We start from the raw sequence: 19,771 nt of genomic DNA on the forward strand, positions 1-19,771 counted from the left end.
CTTCTTTGAGAAATATAATTGACTGTTATTTGCAGAGTTTTAAAGTGCTGGGCTGGGATAGACTAGTGTACTGCCTGTGTAATTGCCTGATTCTGATTGTTTTCACCTGCTAGCTCTGCTACTACTCCTAGTAGCTTCCTACTATGTGTTGTGCTTCCTTTGTTCCTTTCTGTTTCCTCAGGGGGCAGCACCGCACACCAGCTCATCTGGCGCGTATACATGCTTACATACGGACTAACACTTGGCTTATTCTTGCTGAAACACGTGCACACTACAGCGCAAATGCACCTTACAACTCTTTTAAACAGCCTTATACATGCTTATTCCAGCTTAAACATACGACTCACACTTACACGCTTTCGCACACTGTCTTACTCGGGTTTACAGGCACGCTTTGCGTGTGCATACCCACTCAGCAAGAAACTTCAGAGTGTTATCCACGGCATTTACACAATCACACTTTACTTGCCTTTCACCTAGCTTCTACCAAGTTGACACACATCTTTCAATGATGTGTAAATGACAGCTGACATGCCACTCTGTCTCCAATGAGCTTCACTAATCTTTCATACATACCCCTCGTGATGTCACCTATCTTTCTACTCTGTACTACCCCTTATCCTACTTGTTAATTTTAACTGAGTGTGCTCTCATTTCACTATGTAAAACTTTTGATTTACTATCATTCTAACCTCTACTATATAGGATTGCCTACTAATGCTTGATTTTACATCTCTTGAGACTGAGCTTCCCCTTAGCAACCTCTACTGGTAGCCATGTTGTCTTCAGCCTGCCATTCACTTGCATTGTAAATTCATATTAGCAATAAAATCCCACATTTGTGGATCTTCATTATTGATTTTCTGGTTTCTAGAGCCGCAAGTAGCGCTTGCACTTTTGCGCTTCGTGTTACGCTTTTAAACCCCGAGATCGGGATGAAAAAAGTTTTTATTTCCTGCATCATTTTTAACGCCGCCACGCCATTATTTTGGCCATTGGCATGCTTTACTGATGTAAATGCATCCTTTTGGTTTTTGTCATGATCTGCTTTTTGCTATTTGCAGAACCCTACTCCAGTTGCTTCAACTCGAGTACATTTCTGCCCAAAAATAACACTACTCCTACTCCATCGTGGCAGGCAGGTTCGGGTTTTCCCTGGATACTTAACCTCCATTCCCCTATGTTTGTATAAGCTTACCTGCAAATTTGAGGTAATTTGCATGTCAAGCCCCTGTCCATGGTGAGACCTTCCGTTTAAGGAGCCTCTGTTGCACACGCCTCACCGCCGTTCCAGGATCGCCTTGGCAGACATGTTGGCTGCATGAGTCTTACTTCTACTTCTTAGGACTTCATGCAAGCCTTGTGAATCTGGCCCCTTATATGTATATATATATATATATATATATATATATATCCCTAATATACACACACACATATATATATATATATATATATATATATATATATACATTACACACACATATATACATATATAAATACATTTTCCCTACTATTGAAATGACTGTGTTGCATGATATGCCTTGAGAAAACATCAAAGGTATTTAAAACTCAGATAAACTCTATGGTGACTTGCCATGGGTATGCAGGGCTCTTTGGTTTTGAGACTTGCAAGGGCTGATTATTTTGTTGCTGGAAGCATAAGGAAGTCAAGGGCTTGACCAGTGAATAAAGGTGAGTAAAAGTGAACCTTCTTAAGCCAGTTGTAAATGGGTTTACTGCAGTATTTAGGTGGTGGTAAGCAATGCTAACTTCTGGTTAAATATGATTACAGACAACCTGAAAAGTGCTTAATCTGTGTACAGCACCGCTTAGCACCATGCATATAGGCTTAATCTTGCTTACTACTGCTTAAAAGTGATTAATCTCTGCTTACCCCCGTGCTAATTTCTTTAAAAGAAAAGAAAAGCGTGAAAGGAAATGGTGAAAAGGGGCATGCAGGAAGTAAGAGACAAAGGGAAAGTATCTAAAGGATGTGCAAAAGGCACATGTGTAGGGAAGTCCCATAGCTATCCATTTCTTCTACAGCAAACAGCCTGTGCATATATACTGGAATTTCAAGGTATGATTGGACACTCTAACCCCTCAGAGAGGTGAGGACAACAATGAAATGTTGTGAAGCTTCAATTAGACCAGATTACATGTGTCCAGTGGACATGAGTGTAGAATGGACAGCTGTGTGTGGGAGAAATTTTTTTGGGGGGACAGATTGCCCTTTTTAAGGTGAGAGTGGACTGTTGGGAGAAAAGATTGTAGGTATATTTGGGAGTGATAGAGTTAGATGCGATGACAGACAAGAGAGACAAGACCAGCATACAGAAATTGGTATATGAGCACATGTAGAGGGGATAGTATGTTTATAAACAGTGTATACTTCAACTGACTTATAGCTTACATTCTACTTCTCTTACCTGGTAGACCTGTGTGGAGGGAATGTTTTGTTAACACTACTTGGACTGTTTCCACATATTCCCCAGATTCCTAGTTATAATTCTGCACATACTCTCCTTCAAACTCTTAATGTAAGAAATCTGTTACAAAGCTTGACAAACTGGGGTACATATGGGGATATATTTTAAATATTGCTGTTATAAATTTTAGAAAGTTGCTAGAAGTATTAGGTGGATTATTTTCTAATAAATATTTTCTGAAGGATCTGAAGTCTGAAACTCAGAATGTATGTCAAATTATTTAGTGACTACAATCCTGAGATCATCCCCTGATGATTTACCAAGAAAATAGAGGAAACAAGCTAAAAATAAGTGAGGCAAAAATCCAGACATTCTGCACAAATCTAAAGCAGCTGTTGAAGGAGGTATGATTATGCATACAGCTTACTACCACTCCCAGTATTCCAACTATGGCTGTGTGTGCTATAAATACAACAATTTGTGTTTCATTGGAGTGAGCTATTTAGAAAGTGCTGTTTTTTTTAAGTGTTTTCTGTCTAAGCCTCTCTTGGTTGTACAATCTGACCTTGTAATTACAACATTGTTATACAGACATTCCTAGACATATTTTTTTATGTAGCACAATGTGAGAAACAGTTGACACAACGGTATTATTCACATACCAGATCTTGGTGAATGCCATACAATGCCACAGCAAACACAATCAGTCCAGGATTTAGAACTTTATTGCCAGGCAGTTACACTTTTATTTAAATACTAGATGTACCCGGCCACGCGTTGCTGTGGCTCAGTCTGGTTAAATGGAAAAGAAAGAAAAGAGAAAGTGCACATTTCTAATATGTTTAATTTCACAATGCTTGTGGGTATGCAATAGTTTTTGTTATTCCATTCTCTGTGCAGATATAGAGATTGTCTGGTTTGCCGACTCTAGAACACGCAACATATAATTGTCCATGTGAGAAGCAATCCGTGTGTAGATCTAAACCGCAATTCTAAACATTGGCCCTGAGCTTTGTTGATGATGATTGCAAATGCCAATCGAATTGGGAATTGGAATCTCTTCAATTGAAATGGCATATCCGTTGGAATCATAGGAATGCGAGGAATGAGGACATCTTCACCTTTGAAATGTCCTGTCAAGATTGTTGCTTCTATGCCGTTGCTCATTAATTTTTTACTGCAAGCCGCGTGCCGTTGCAAAAGCTTTGGCTGGTTGATATTTCACAGCATGATAACTGGCACGCCGATTTTCAATTGCAGTACATGCGGTGGCATCCCTGGCGATCGAAAGTGAATTCAAAAATTCTGTTGGATAATTAACGCTTCATCTACTTCCACAACAGTGTCGACAGACTTGTATGTGACTGCCTACGCTTTGAATGTTAGACTGAATAATATTGTTAAGTTCATAGACGTCTTTGGTCTTGGCCACAAGAATAGCTCGTTCAGTCAGCCAATCGTGATTCTTATAATTGGTTTGAATGTTAGGAAATACTTTTCAACCTATTCTTCTTTTGACATCACTAAATTGCAGAAGTTATGTGGCAATAAAATTTGTCCTGAGGTCAGATCAACCGGCACCTTTCCGTTCCCAATTTCCAGCAATTGATGTGAGAATATCTCAGCTGATCAATCGTTTTGCAGCTGGACATGCATATTTGTAGTTAATTTTAACGTCTTTATGTGTCGCCACAAAGTAGAGTATTTCAGGCAAACATTTATTTTGTCCACTGGTGTCGATCGAGGAGAATGAAGCAGATCTGAAGCTGCAGAACGCGATCGCCGTGCCTGCAACCGTGCATCCTCAAGTCTGGCTGCACGTCACTGTGCTGCTTCCTCGACACGTATTTGAGCCATTCCTTGTCTGTTTCACTCATTCGTTGATGCCCATTCTTCCTCAGTTTGATTTGCAATTACTCGACGCACTGCTTCCGCTCCGCGAGTACGACGACCTAAGTTTGATCTTCTGCGAGGCATTATTTGGATGACCTAAAGCAGATCGATTGCACTGAAAAATAATTAAGAAAGTTATAACAAAAACATATAAAATTGCATATTTGTATACAAATGTATAGAATCCATAGTAGGTATATAAAAACACGTGCGTATTCGAAGGCAACATGTGACATCTATATAATAGTAGGTATATAAAAACACGCACGTATTCGAATGCAACATTGTGTGAAATTTTCAAATCAATCGATGAAGAACGTTCGGAGATTTAAGATTTTGAACAAACAAACATTTAGATTTTTATTTATATAGATGACCTATATCGGACTACTACTGTCATATTATCTGGTTTATTCAGTAGAAACCATACACATTTTTTATACTGCCAGGTGACATTTTACTCCTTTATAATTATTTGGTATGAATACTACAAGCAGGATTTCTACCCACCAGCCTCGCGACGCAGCCTTTGCAACCTACTGACATGGGCTTCCTCGTTCACAGCCTGCTCAGCTGCAGCTGTAATGAAAATAGAGAAACATTTATGCATACCTATCCATCACATATACAGGCTGGACTTTGGTAACCAATTATTGCCATGGATACTTACACACTGCTGGGACATCTCCCCTGTCTCTTGCTTCCTGGACCCACTGTTCCAAGAACTCCCTCTTCCTCCATTTCAAGTTGGCATAGTGGTGCCGGACCTGCTCACCAGTCCAAGGGATACCAGTGGCACTGGTGAGATCATAGGTGAGACTTTCCCAGGCTTCCGCTTTATATTGGGAGCCCTGGTACTGGTCCTGCAGCAGTCTCATGTCATGTTTTTTTTTTTAACCAGGAGTCTTACCATGACCTTGGACTCTTGTATACCCCAGCGCTGCACCCAGAAGTGCATGACCTCTCCAACACCTTCCATACTGCCTACAGTGGAGAGCTGCAACCAGTTATGAGCAGTGGGGGCTGGTGACTTCAAACCAAAGGGGGGCTGCAGGAGACAGCTGAATGAGTGGGGTCAATGGGAAGGGGTTCGGCCAACTAGAAAGGGGAGGAGCTATGCTCAAAACCACAAAAACTAACTTTAATTAAATATGCTGCCCTGGGTGCCAAACCATCATTATGAGAGTCCAATCAAAACAAAATGAAGTGTAGAAAAAAAATATTTCAATGCATTGGCTGCATGACAGCTTACGTAATATCTAGATGGAAACAAAAAGGTTGTGATGCATGAAAAAATTAATTACTTTTTAAATACATTACTGGAATGCCAGTCAATATCAATTATAAGAAAAACAAGCAGCACTCAACTCAAACCACTTCTTGCATTGCAGTTCTAATTATAATTTATATTCAGATTTATTAAAGTACCAAGTAACATGCTGAAAGTAGCAATCTCTGTGATGCCCCCACTTGTAAAAATGTTTCTTATCAAAAAAGACCTGCTGCCTGACAACTATCTACTTGTTTGATGGTGAAAACATAATCAATGTAAAAATTAAAAGCAAACAAGAAACAAGCTCAAGATACATTGCTTAAAGGATTACTGTACAGGTTATGGACCACACATGATAGATTGGCATTCTGTTTAATTTACAGGTAAAGCCTGCAGAGATGACTGGAAGCCTCCAGCAAGTGTAGTGAGCTTCTTAAAATAATGTAATCCTGTCCTTTATTACAAATACTGTCATATGCATTTCAATACCCAAGGCTTATACATTATCTAGTTATGTAAGTATTCTCTACATGGCAACATCAGAAAGGCTTTCAATGTTGGTAATTCTTTAACAGTATGCTTATTAAAGCTTACTTGCATCTTACGATCTCAGACAAGCTTACCTGATGACCATTAAAGCATTGCAACTTAAATACAGAGCAACAAGCACTTTCTGAGTAATAAGCATAAATCAACAGTACAAAAATATGACAGAAACCAGACCATTCTGCAAAATCAAGGACAGATCAAAAGCCGCTGTAGTACTTGTGTCTAACTTGGATGGGGGGATACTCTGCACATTTACACTGCATAACTGCTCCTTGCCTTGCCTGGACACATCCAGAGTCACTACATGGGGGAGTGGGGTACAACAAGTATGTCACAATTTTAAATGTCTCTGGCTGACTGTGATGGCCCTGACATTTGTCATACCTCTCAACCTCAGAGCAAGAAATCTGGACAAAACCATACATAGAAGTGGGACAAAGGCCCAAAAATAAGGACAATTTTTAAATATTGCTCTTATAAACTTAGAAAGATAATAGAATAGTAGGTCTTGCATTAGTATGAATTTTCTGAAGGGTATGAAATCTGAAACTCAAATGTCTGTCATTATTTTCTAACTTCAATCTTTAATGATTTGCCACTAATTTGCCAAAAAAACACAATTTTATGAAAAATGGACCAAAAATGTGATGCAAAAATATAAAATAGCCACACAATACAGCTGGGAACCTGTTAAAGAAGGGACACTTTTTAATATTAGTACTGCTAACTTGAGCAGCTGACAAAATAAAAGAATCTACATGCATTTCTGAAATAAAAGTAATCTATAACTCTGATTATTACAGTTATTTCTTAATTGTAAACCCTCCATGTTTTCTTCCAAAATTGCTATTTTGCGGAGGGATTATTAGGGGAAGAGCAACAAGTTTGAGCCAAAATCGGGGACAGTTGAGAGGTTTGGCTATGCCTAATTCTATAAAGCAATGTATTTGCATGTACGTCTCAACCTGTTAATGCAATGAATCTGGACAAGACCAAATATATTGGGGAAAAATATAAACAGTACTAAAAATTGCTCTTGTATAAACTGAGACAGTTGATAAAATAACAAGTCTTATTTTAGCATGCATTTTTCTGAAGGTTATGAAGTCTGAAACTCAGTGTCTGTCATTATTTAGTAACTTAATTCCTAAATGATTTGCCAGAAAACCACAAATTTTATGAGGAACAAACCAAAAATAAGAAGCAAAAATCTATTCATTCTGTGAAAATCTGGACAGTTCGGAGGTATAGTTCAGCCGGGGCTGTCTTTGAGTTTGCCGCCCTTCCCCCTCAAAAAATCATGGTCGAATGAAGCCTACCCCCTGCAGCCATTCAATGATCCATTACTTGGCTATTTCACTCCATTTACCATAAGCACTAATGCGCATACTGCTTTATTTTTATGATAGTTTGGACTTCATTTGAAAGTTTTATTTTGCATTTTACAGCACAAACACTAAGACATCTGCTAAACAAAGCAATGCAGTCTCACAATGAAAACAGACTTAGCATTAAAACTTCTCTGCCCTTGAAACTCACATTCATTGAAACAGCATTGAAACCTACATTCAAAGAAAATACATTTTGCCAGTGGCAGATAAAGATTAACTTTGGGCTGTTTTCAAATCATAGGCCCCTTGCACATGAAACATGCATGTGCTCTTTGATACACCTTCCTGATTGTACTAAATTATGTTCCTTGTACAATACAATACAGTTGTTAGAGAGTGTTTTAAATTTATTGTTTTGAACATTTTTCCAGTAAACAATGAAACAAAACACATGCACCAATAATGACAAAACTGCCCAATTCAGAACATTTTTCCAGTAAACAATAAAACAAAATGCATGCACCAATAATAACAAAACTGCCCAGTTCAGAACATTTCCATAATAAAAGTCTACTCAAACTTCTACAGTCCACCATTATCAGTAAATATGCACAATTTATGAAGAAGTAAAAGTCATCTAAATAATTCCACATTAAAGAAATCTGTAACTAATGAAGAGGTTGCTGCTAGCAAACACCTTTATATTTCATGGTTTCATCAAAAATAAAGTGTCTGTTGCCCCTGAGGAATAAATTGCCTATATTACATTAAAAAAATGATAAGCTAGTAATATTGCAGTAGGAAATGGATGGCAAACTGATAACAGGTTCATAGTTAGTATCTTCACCAAAGAGGACATTCTCAGTACGGCAGCATCCATCCCTTGTGGGAGTAGAACCCACAGCCTTCTGCATCAACAAAAGCAAGTATACCACCTGTTGTGCTACTAACAATGAAAGCAGACTCAGCATAAGCAGCACTAAACTTCTCTTCCCCTGCAGCTCTCAACTCCTTGTAAAATCTATTCAATACTCAACTGCATCTCAACTTCGCAGCACAAGAAATTTGGAAAAAGCCAACATTGTTTGTGGGGGGGAGGGGTCAAAAGCCCAAAAACCAGAGACACAGTAAACATTGCTTGCATAATCTTGGAAATTTGCTAGAATAAAATGCTGTGTTACCACCATACATTGTACTGCCAAGGTCCCTGTGCAAAACAGTCAGAGCAACATGCCACTATGCCAAATCAGCTGCTTTGTGAAAGAGAGGAAGACTGAACTTAAATAGCTGTCATTTAGTGAATTCAGTTCTCACCACAGCTGTCAACCTCTTAGCACAAAACACCTGGACAAACTGAGTAATGAGGGAATACAGCCCTTAAACATATTCACTGAATTCAGTTCTTGCCATAGCTGTCAACCTTAGAACAAAAAACCTGGATGAAGCCAATAATGGGGGAATACAGTCCCAAAAATAGGGACAAATTTCAAATATTCATCTTATAAACTTAGAAAATTGCTAGAATAAAAGGTTTTGTGTTACTATGTATTTTCTGAAGAATATGAAGTCTGAAATTCAAATGCCTGTCAATTTTACTTATTTAACATTTGTTAACCAGGAAAGTCTGACGGAACAAAAACAATTTTCAGCAGAGGCCCAGGGAGAAATACTGCAGACACGTCTTTGCAAAATGACAGGACACCAGAGCAAACCCACAGAGGAGATACAGACTCCACACAGAAGGCACCCCATTCAAGAATCAAACCTGAGAACCTGTAGCTAAGAGGCAACAAGGCTACTACCGCACCATCAAATATCTAAGCATTTACATATTTAGAAACCACAGATATTATGAGGAACAGAACAGATCAAATATGAGGCAAAAATCTGCAATTTCTTTACAGATGGTGGTGGGTATGGAATTCAGGCCCTTACCACCTGGGTACAGGGTTCAAGCCTGAGGTATTCCCTACCATGCCACCATGTGTTTGCTCTAGCCACCAGTATATAGCAACTGGGGCATTTCACACACACACACACACACACACACACACACACACACACACACACACACACACACACCCTTCCTTTGCCTAGATAACTGCTCACCTTGCTGACGATCCACCCTTCCTTTGCCTAGATAACTGCTTGCCTTGCCGATGATCCACCCTTTGCCTAGATAACTGCTCACCTTGCCGACGAGCAGTCCAATTGCCGCCGAGCAATATCCAAACAGTCCAAATCCTTGCGATTGGTCCAGTGCACCTTGTTAGCTGCTACATGCATCTTGGTTGGTCCAGCCTGCTGCTACTGCAGTCCGAAGTGCCTCCATTCTGTGACGTCACCACCGCACAGACTTCAGGGCATCTTGGGGCTGAGATGCCTTTCCCCCAATCTAGACTGTTGAGAAAGCAGTCTGAGAGTGTTTCCATGTATCTAGAGCATGCGCCATGTGCAGACTTCTGGGAATTATGGTGTTTGTTTTTGTGTTTCTTAGTTTTATTTTTATTTGTTTTCCTAGGTGTGAGGGATGCAGTCCTGCAGTCCTATAGCATGAGCCTCCCCTGGTTATGAGCAGTAATCCTGCCAGCGGAATTTAAATACGGCCAATTTCCCAGCCTTTGCCATGATTGGATTGTTTTGAAAATGCTGAGCTAAGCTAAGCTATGGGCTAACCTGCTTAGCTAAAGTTGGCAGTGCTTAAAGGGCAGGTTCAACATTGCTTATCAATGGCAAATCCACTTAGCTGGGCTATCCATTGCTTAGTATTCATATGTACACAATGCTTACACCCAATCAACATAGCTGGACAATGCTTAACCTTGCTTATGTTTTATTATATTGATCTACCAGCTGTATGGGATTGATTCATCATTCATTACATAATATAGATTTATCTTCCCTGACATCCCCAGATGTGCTGTGATTAATTTATTCTTGTTTGACTATACTGTATGGGGCTGTTGTGTTTATATGGGGGTTTCACTACTTTATTACACTGACATCTCACATCTGGGCCTAATAAACTACTCAGGTTCAGAAAAATCAGTTACTTCTTACATAAATATGCAAAAAACTTAACATTTTACTGTTTACACAGACAAAATGGAAACAGCTTTGGTGAGGCTCAGACTGTGAATGACAACATACAAGGCATATGCTCTAACCACTGCACTATTGCACTTATGTTGACTTTGGATGGCTATTGCTTTTTAGCTTATCATGCTGTTTCAGCTTGGCTAAGCGTAACTAAGCAATGGACACACCTGTGCATCTACATTTAAACTTTATTGCATATATAAAAAAAAATGTATTTGTTGTGTTTTCTTATTTGTAACCTTCAGAATATCTATGCTAATGCTGAACCTGTTATTCTATCAACTTTCTGCTTTGTGGGACGATTGTCCCGTATGGCTTTGTCCGCATTCCTTACTCTGATGGGTTGGGAGGTGTGAGCTTTGTGCTTATGCTAAATCTGTTATCCTATCAACTTTTGGCTTGGTAGGGATGATTGACCCTTATGGCTTTGCCCAGATTTCTTACCCTGACAGGTTGGGGGTGTTATGAGCATTCGCGCTCATTTTGAATTGACGAACAGCAATTCTGGAGTGCAGGGGGCATGTGTATTGTGAAAGCTCTGTTCTCAGACACACACCCATGCACTTGTACATGCAACTGTGTCCATTTTGCAGCATGGCAGTGTGCCTTCATACATATGGATGGCTCGCTGCCGTGCTGAACAGGAACAGTCTCTGCCATGCAGGAATAATGTATTCCTGCATGGCTGCTTGCTGAATCCGGGGGTAAGTTTTTTTTTTTTTTTTTTCAAAACTTATTTTACCTAGTTATAGACTCAAACCAAAAAATGGCAGTTTGATAAGAAACAATTTATTAACTGAAGACGAATGTGTCTATGGCATCAAAACTGATTCAATTATGGGCTGAGTTTTAACAGTTAATAAACAGACTTGTATATATTAGAGTTTAAAGCTGAACAATAAGGAGCTCAATCACTGGTGATTTAACTTTACAAACCTTCTGTCTACTTTTTTCTCCCAGCTTGATGTACCATAACTGTTGTGGGGTAAAATAATTACCCCTCTTATCTGCTGTATGCTATAGTGGTCAGTCTCTGAGACACTTAAATATCAATAGTCACTATTTCACACACAAGTATTTAGTTTAGTTTCTTAGAGAAATAATACATTTAAATGTAGTCTTGCAAGGCTATCTAGACTTGAAATACCAAACCAAACACACGATACAGTGAGATTTACACTGAGAAGCTTCAACTGTAAAATGTCATAATATTTATCGCTACTGAAATGTTCCAGAGTATGTGTATACCCGAAAAAGTTATGCTTTCATGCTAATCCTGGGAAAATTTTTGTTTTGTAGAGCTTAGAATAAAACCATTTGAGTAAAATGAGAATGATACACCCCCTTAAAAATAGCACTGTTGGTGAGTCAAAATGGTTGTTTCCCAAATAGTAATACTCCAGGGGGTAGATAGATGTCCATTGCAGCTATTGTATCTAAGGTTCCAATGTATTGAATACACATGGATCACAGTAAACATGTCACAACACATAAAACTTGATTTTCTACAACAAACTGTGTATGTAGCTCTGGCTATGCCCATGGAAATTGACTATAGGTTCTACCTGAAGCACTTCATACCTCAGCATGCTGTAGTAGCATAAGACACATAAGTATCTAACAAGAGAATAGTTATTTTAAATGTTTATAACAACAATCATTATATACAGTATGTAACAGTATGTATTATGGCACCTATAAAATTTTGCTTCAATGACTTATACCAAAGTATAATAACTCATTAAAAACATCTTAACTGCATGACAGTGTTCACAAATAAGGCACTACCATATTTTAAGATTAATTCAGAGTAACATAGTCATTGACCATTCTGTCAATAACAAAAGTCCACACGATGGTTGAAGGATATAAAATTACTTCAAAATAAATTTGTTTTACTTTTATTAAGTGACAAAGAAACTCATATAGAGCAAGGGAATCCAGTCACCAGAGTGTAATCTAATCATCCCATGCAAACTGTAGTTCTTAGAAAGACTGACAGTAAAGAAGCAAAACAATAAAAAGGCAGGGGAGAGATACCGTCCAGTCTGACCTAACCATCTTAGAAAAACTAAAAGAGATAGTTTTCCTTTTCAAGGGATAGGTGAGCTGCCTTGATGGGCCATTTTAAGCCTAACTAATAACCCAAAACTAGAATCAGATCTTGTACTTTGTGTTTATAAGGTAAAGACCTTAACCATTATGTCAGACCCATGCGCCTTCCCTTTCTAAACCATCAAATCTGTCTAGCAGCAATGGAGAGAAAGAAGTGCAGGAAACACTGTGAAAAAAGATTCAGACAATGGCATGCTGATTACTTATCACTGTCATGGATTTTAATAGTTCTTATCTTTTTAGTATTTCAGTATGGAGGTTTCTGTATGAAATGTTATTCCTTTCATATCCTAATCCTCTGGTATTAGTTTCTATCAAATGATTGAATGGACAGATTGTCGAATGTCATATGATTGAAACCATATGATCAAAAATGTAGTCCGTCGAACCATTCTGACTGAGATTGCACTCCAGTAAGGATAAGAAAATTTGCCCATTTCACCAGTGTAGTGTAATTTCTGCGTTGGTATAAACAATTAGCAAGGGTTGCGGGGGAGGGGGGCACAGTAGGGCTTGCCCCTGTACAAAAGCATTTTTTTCTATTGTATGTTGGTGTTGTTTCTATTTAGATTTTTTTTTCAGTGGACTGATCATTCGATCATATAGTTTCTATCATATGACTTTCAACAAACTGTCCATTCGATGGTTTGTGATAGATCCCCTCTTGTACTTGAACTTCAGCCAGAGGATTGACTCCATTAGTGAAACAATAGCATGGAAGAACTATCATACTGCTAGCCTCTTTGGGCAAGGAAGGGTGGGAAGATTCTATCTCTGCACCAAATCACTGAGAAATCTTTTGTCTTGCAAATCATTTTTTTGTCTTTTCCTTACCTTGAAATGTTTTACTCCATCAAGTAAACATGTCAACACAATTGGTACAATTGTCTTTTCAGGGTGATGTGGGAGCACTGTCTGGTTAAGTGACTATTCCCTGTCACCCACTAGGTAAATGGAGGCCGAAGGATTCAAACCCCCAAACTACAGGTCGAGGTTTATTTGCAGCTCACAGTCATTATGGCCTATGATAAGCTGCCAGTTAACGTATTGGTTATCATAGCAGCATTCTGTCTACCTCGTTGGACTGAATGTAGAAAGAGTGCCTCTTATACCTCTTTTTTCAGATTGTGCATAACTTCATCCAGGGATATTGTCACGTGCAGGTGATGCATTTTCTATACCACTTAAATACCATCTTTGATTAACTTTATCACTTAGCAACTGCCAATTTTAATAAAGTTCTCATGTCTTCAGAAGATTCCCAATTAGTTAATAATCATCTTAAGGTGTGAACCTATTGTTTACCTATATGTCAAGTTTTTCCAAAGTGTTGTAATAAAGCTGCAGTAGATGATGCAATATCTGAAAAGAATGAAAAACAAGAATCCTTGTAAAAGGCTGCATACACTCCTATAAAACATTTGCACATTTTATAGCATGTCAGCTTTATAGAACACAGGTTATACAAGGAATTTTTATGCAGAGTATGTAATCCATACTGTATTACCTTGTCAATAAACTGTGTGTATTTTATTTACAACTATTAAAATGTCATCTATTACAGTAAAATAATTGTTCAGAATATTCGATATATGCCTGAGGACGTAAGCAGGTGTTTATTTAGTCCAATGATTCTGAGCTTTAATCGTGTGAATTTGTTAGTCTTCATCAGGGAAAATCTGTCTGAGAGTGACTGCTGAAGACAGCTGTTGATAGCTCCAGGGGAAGAACACTTTATTTTTTATTTTCCTATTCTGCCATTGAATATATATAGTTTTAAACACCGCAGGGAGCATAGTCTAAAACCAGCACTGCCACATATTATTAATGCAGTACAAACATGAAGTATATTGATATGCAAATGCAATATAACGAAATGTAAAGAATCAAAGAAACCATTCAGTAATATTCTGAAAATGTAGAAAATGCAGCATAACTATTTTTGTCTTCTTAATATTATCTCAGCAGGCTGATTCAACTGCCTTATTTTAAATAATGCGTAGTTAAGAGCTGTGAATACTATTTTATGCTCACTGACAATTATCATTCTTAATATCCACATTTGTTTAATCTCTTAAGTTGTCGTTTGTCTTTTCGGCTTTTCCCAGTTAGGGGTCGCCACAGCGGAACTCCGGTCTGCTAATGATTGGCCGTAGATTTGTATGCTGCCAAGTTGCCAGCCTGATGCCCAACCTTCAGTGAAGCCACTCTCATTCACGCATGTCTTTCGAATGCCACTCGACCATGGGGAGGACGTGCAGAGTCCACACAGAAGGCAGTCCAACCGAGAATTGAATAGGATAACATAAATTTATAATCCAAATCACCTGGGTATTTTCATGTTAGGTGATTTATCTGATTAAAGTGAAACATAAATGAACTATTCACAGTGTTGAAATTACTGTTCTATATATAGATAATTGTCATGTACTTACTGTTAAAATCTTTCATTATATTCATCTCTTACGTTATTTTGCTTGAATGTTATACACTGAAGTTGTATTAGATGTGATGTATTAATGATCCTGTTATTTGAAGAATGGGATAGCTCATTAATTTCTTCTTAATGCATCATCTCAAATGCAATTTAGCACAATAATTTTATTGCAGGACCTTTACTGCAAATATGGGTTAAAGCTTATGTCTAGGATGCCATACGTTTGAAAGAGACTTTGGGTAGTATTCATGGTCCCATTGGTCATGTGTGTGAAAGGGTAATTTGCAGAAATTGAATATGAAAAAATGAAGATCTGCTCAGAAATGCCTATAGAAAGTTTGCCTATCTAAATTATCATAAAATGGCTCTAAAGGGGTCTGGCTTAGCATAAAAGAAGCAGCATGAGTGCAAAGTGATGACTGTTTTTGGCTATTTTTGATGTTTTAAAGTGAGCATGAGCATGCACAAATGACCATCTGTCACTCTCAATTATTTGAGGAAAGTGCTGCTTAGAACAGCTGTCTTGAAGTATATTTAAAAAGTTATAATATGGTATTTACTGAGTGTAAGGGTGTCCTCATGTTGACAAACTTTATCTGGTTGGAAAGGGGAAGATAGGGAAGCTAAAGATGAGAGAGAAGAAAAGGGACACATAGAATGAAGACATCAAGAAGGTTGTGCCGGAGACAGTGCAAGAGGAGGTGTACTGTGTTTCTCATGGGGGATAGACCCCTCAATTTCTCAAATATTTTTTATATGACAGGAAAATTTGGGAAGAAGAAGAGAAGATTTAATGAGTAGGTGAAACATAAAATGAAAGACAAGACAGAAGGAACACTAAGGCAGACTGACATTGGTGGGGACAAAAGACATGACAGATGGCAGACAGACACAAAAGGTGGAGGGTGATGGGGTGTCAGCACAGTCCTCACCCCAGATCAACAGGACCTCAATTATCCCTGGACCTGCTGATGGAAATCTCAGTGGTTTGGGGGGGTGGAAGCCTCCACCAGCTCCGTGGTTGGAGTTAGCCAGTGAAGTGAACCTTCATCCCACTAGAGGAAGCCTTGCATAGGTCGAAAGGCACTGCTGCACCACCCATTCAACTGATGCCTCTATAATGTTATGGGGTATTGCCATCCATGCCAGGAAGAGTAGGGCAGTACATGTGTATATATGCATAGCTAGATGGAGCTTTGTAAATAATTTTATGTTATTTGACTATCACACTTATTTTTACAAATGTTTGAGTTAAAAATATATTTGTAAAGTTACTTGTGTTAAAATGCATATACAGTAGGTCCTGCTGGACAAAAAGAATGGTTATATTGCCGTAACTGATCAAATGTGTATGTTTATCAGAAAACTCTGGAAGGGTGGAAAGTTTGAAATTGTGTTATAGCTTTCAGATGCTGCACAAATCTTAGCAAAGCTCTGTGTATGTATTGCATAGGAGTCAGGTGGCCAGAGGTGATACCATCCTCTAGTCAGCATCTGGCTTCTTTGGAACCCTCACAGTAGCACTTTGGAACCTGACAGGAAAGAGTTCTGACAGGATATATGTGTCACACATCCACACAGACAAAGCCACACATCATCTGGCTTTTGCTGTGGTAAGACACTCAGCACACATCAGCCTGCCATTCTTTAGTAAGTAGTCAGGGAACAGTAATTCTTTAATTAGTCAGGGACATTTAGTGAGAAGAGTTTAGTATTGTTTTCTGCATCTGTGAGAAACTATCCAAATGTGTTATTTTTTATATCTCTGTGGTTGAAACTCTATCGTTTATTGTATTCTGTATTCCCCTAATTTCTATTTTATAATTTATCAATACATATTTTAATACCATACATTGTGGCTAGTCCTTTAGAGAATACTTTTAACATCTTTTACCATCTTGAGAGTACTTGTGCTTCTTTCTGTGACACTGTGGCCACAGCCTACCATTTCTATTAGTATTAATTTTACACAGTATAATTGGGTACCCTTTGTAAGAGCCTCAGGGTAGCTGATTGGTGGCAGCGTGATTACCTCAGAGTCTGTGCAGAAAGGGGCACTGCTAATAAATTTGTGCCAGTTTTTCCCAGGTGTGTACTTGTGTGTGGACAGAGACCTCCCAAATGGTCAGTGTGAAGTTTTGTGTGGGTCTGGAGAGAGAAGGGAAGTCCAGCCCCAGATCTGGAGCATGCTCCATGTCTTCTCTTAAGGGAAATTTTGCTTGGTGCAAGGAGCTGCATCTGAAAACACTGTGTGACTCCATCTATCCCTTTGCAGGTCACATGGGCATAAAGCATATCAAGAGATGTATTATGCAGAACTTTTATTGGCCTGGGATTGCAGGGGATGTAACATGATTCTGCATGATCTGTGAACATAGCCAAAAGGTAGGCAAGGCAGGAGACAAGGTCAAGGCTCCTTAGATAGCTCTGACTATGATTGAGGACCCAGTTCAGAGGGTAGCTATGGATATTGTGGGGTGTCTGAATACTTCAAGTTCCACAGGTAAGAAGTATATCCTGGTGACAGTAGATTATGCTACTAGATACCCTGATGCAGTGTCTCAGTCCTCTGTCAAGGAAGAGAAGATGGCAAATGCTTTGTTAGAGATTTTCAGCAGGGTATGTTTCCCAAGAGAAATACTGACAGAGGTGCAAATTTCACGTCAGACCAACAGGCTTGTCTGTGGAAGCACTGTGGGGTAAAGCACCTAAAGACCACCTCCTACAACTCCCAGACTAATGGTCTTGTGGAGAGGTTAAACTCTACGCTCCACATGCTATCAGTGTTTTCAGACCAGTTTAAGAGAGAGAGTGGGACAGATATTTGCCCCATCTGCTGTTTGCATACAGAGAGGTACCCCAGGAATCCAAAGGTTTTCACCCTTTGAGTTGCTGTATGGGCACAGAGTCAGGGGGCCTTTAGATTTGATTCGTGATCAGTGGGAGGGTTTATGTGAATCCCTGAATCCCACAAGGAGTCTGTTGTGGCATATGTCCTAAACTTCAGGACAAGACTTAGGGAGCTCACAGGGCTTGGCCAGGGGAAACCTGGCAGGAGCCCAACAGCAGAGAAAGGTCTGGTATGACAGTAATACTCAAACTCTAGAGCATGCTTTGAGACATCAGGTTATGGTGCTCATTCCAGTCAGACACAGTATGCTTCAGGCAGCTTGGGAGGGACCTTTTAAAGTGGTAAGGAAGGTCAGTGATGTTAATTACATGATAAACCTGATAGGCAGGAGGCAGGGGCAAAATTGTACCATGTTAACATGATAAAGCCTTACCATGACATGGAGGCCCTTGTGCTGAGTACTTGCAGTGGATGGCAGGAGACGTCTGAGAGGGAACTGGTGATCACAGACCTGATGAGGAAAAACAGGGTAGATAAGGTAGTGTGGACCCCAGCCTGCAATCAGGCATTTAAAAACTTAAAGGGGCTTTGGGATAGGTCCCTGTATTTTCCAGTCCAGATTACAGCAAAGAATTTGTTGTGGAGGTGGATGCTTTCAACCTTGGTGGGGACTGTACTCAGGCAGTTTTCCTCAGAGGGTGAAGAACACTTAGTTGTATCTCTCAGCCATAGACGCCAACCCAGGGAGGAATGTTATGCAGCTGTACAAAAGGAATGTCTAGCCATAGAATGGGCACTGAAGAAACTTCAGCCCTCTTTGTATGGAAGGAAATTCACTGTGGTTATAAACTCAAATCGCTTAACATGGCTACATAGTGCCAGGCAGCAAATTGCCAAGTTATTAAGGTGGAGCCTAGGGTTGCAGGCATATGACATGACAGTGCAGCACTATAGTGGGGTCAGCAATGTCAATGCAGATGGGCTCTCAAGACAGGGTATAGGTTAATGTGTTCCCAGGCAGGCCCATTTCTCTTAAGCAACATTTTTCCAGGGTCATTTGAAAAACTAGTTTGAGTTTTCACAGGAGGGGGGATGTGATGTTATGAGGTAGTGCCATATGTGCCAGGGTGAATAGGGCAGTGTATGTGTACATATGCTAGCATAGCTAGCTGGAGTTTTGTAAATAATGTTATGTTATTTGACTATCACACTAATTTGTACAGATGTTTGAGTTAAAAATATATTTGTAAAGTTGTTTGTGTTAAAATGAATCAGCAGTAGGTCTTGCTGGACAGAAAAAATGTATTCATGTATATTAGGTTGTATTGTTGTTACTGATCAAATGTGTATGTTTATCAGAGTACCTTGGAAGGGTGGAAAGTTTGAAATCATGTTATAGCTTTCAGATGCTGCCAGAGATCTTAGCAAAGCTCTGTGTGTGTATTGTACAAGAGTCAGGTGACCAGATATGATGTCATCCTCTAGCTAGCATTTAGTTTCCTTGGAACTCTCGCAGCAGCACTTTGGAATTTGACAGGAAGGATTTCTGAGAGGATATTTATGTCACACATCCACACAGACAAAGACAGACATCTGGATTTTGCTGTGGTGATTCACCCAGCGCACGCATCAGCTTGCCTTGCTTTAGCAAGTAGTCAGGGAACAGTAATCTTTTAGTTAGTCAGGGACTTTTACTGAGAATAGTTTAATATTGTTTTCTGTATCTGTGAAAATTATCCAAGTGTATTATTTTTATATCTCTGTCGTTGAAACTCAGTTATTTATTCTATTCAG

This window comes from Protopterus annectens, chromosome 1.part1, assembly GCF_019279795.1.
Source record: "Protopterus annectens isolate FY-2018-M chromosome 1.part1, PAN1.0, whole genome shotgun sequence".
NCBI classification, from domain to species: Eukaryota; Metazoa; Chordata; order Ceratodontiformes; family Protopteridae; genus Protopterus; species Protopterus annectens.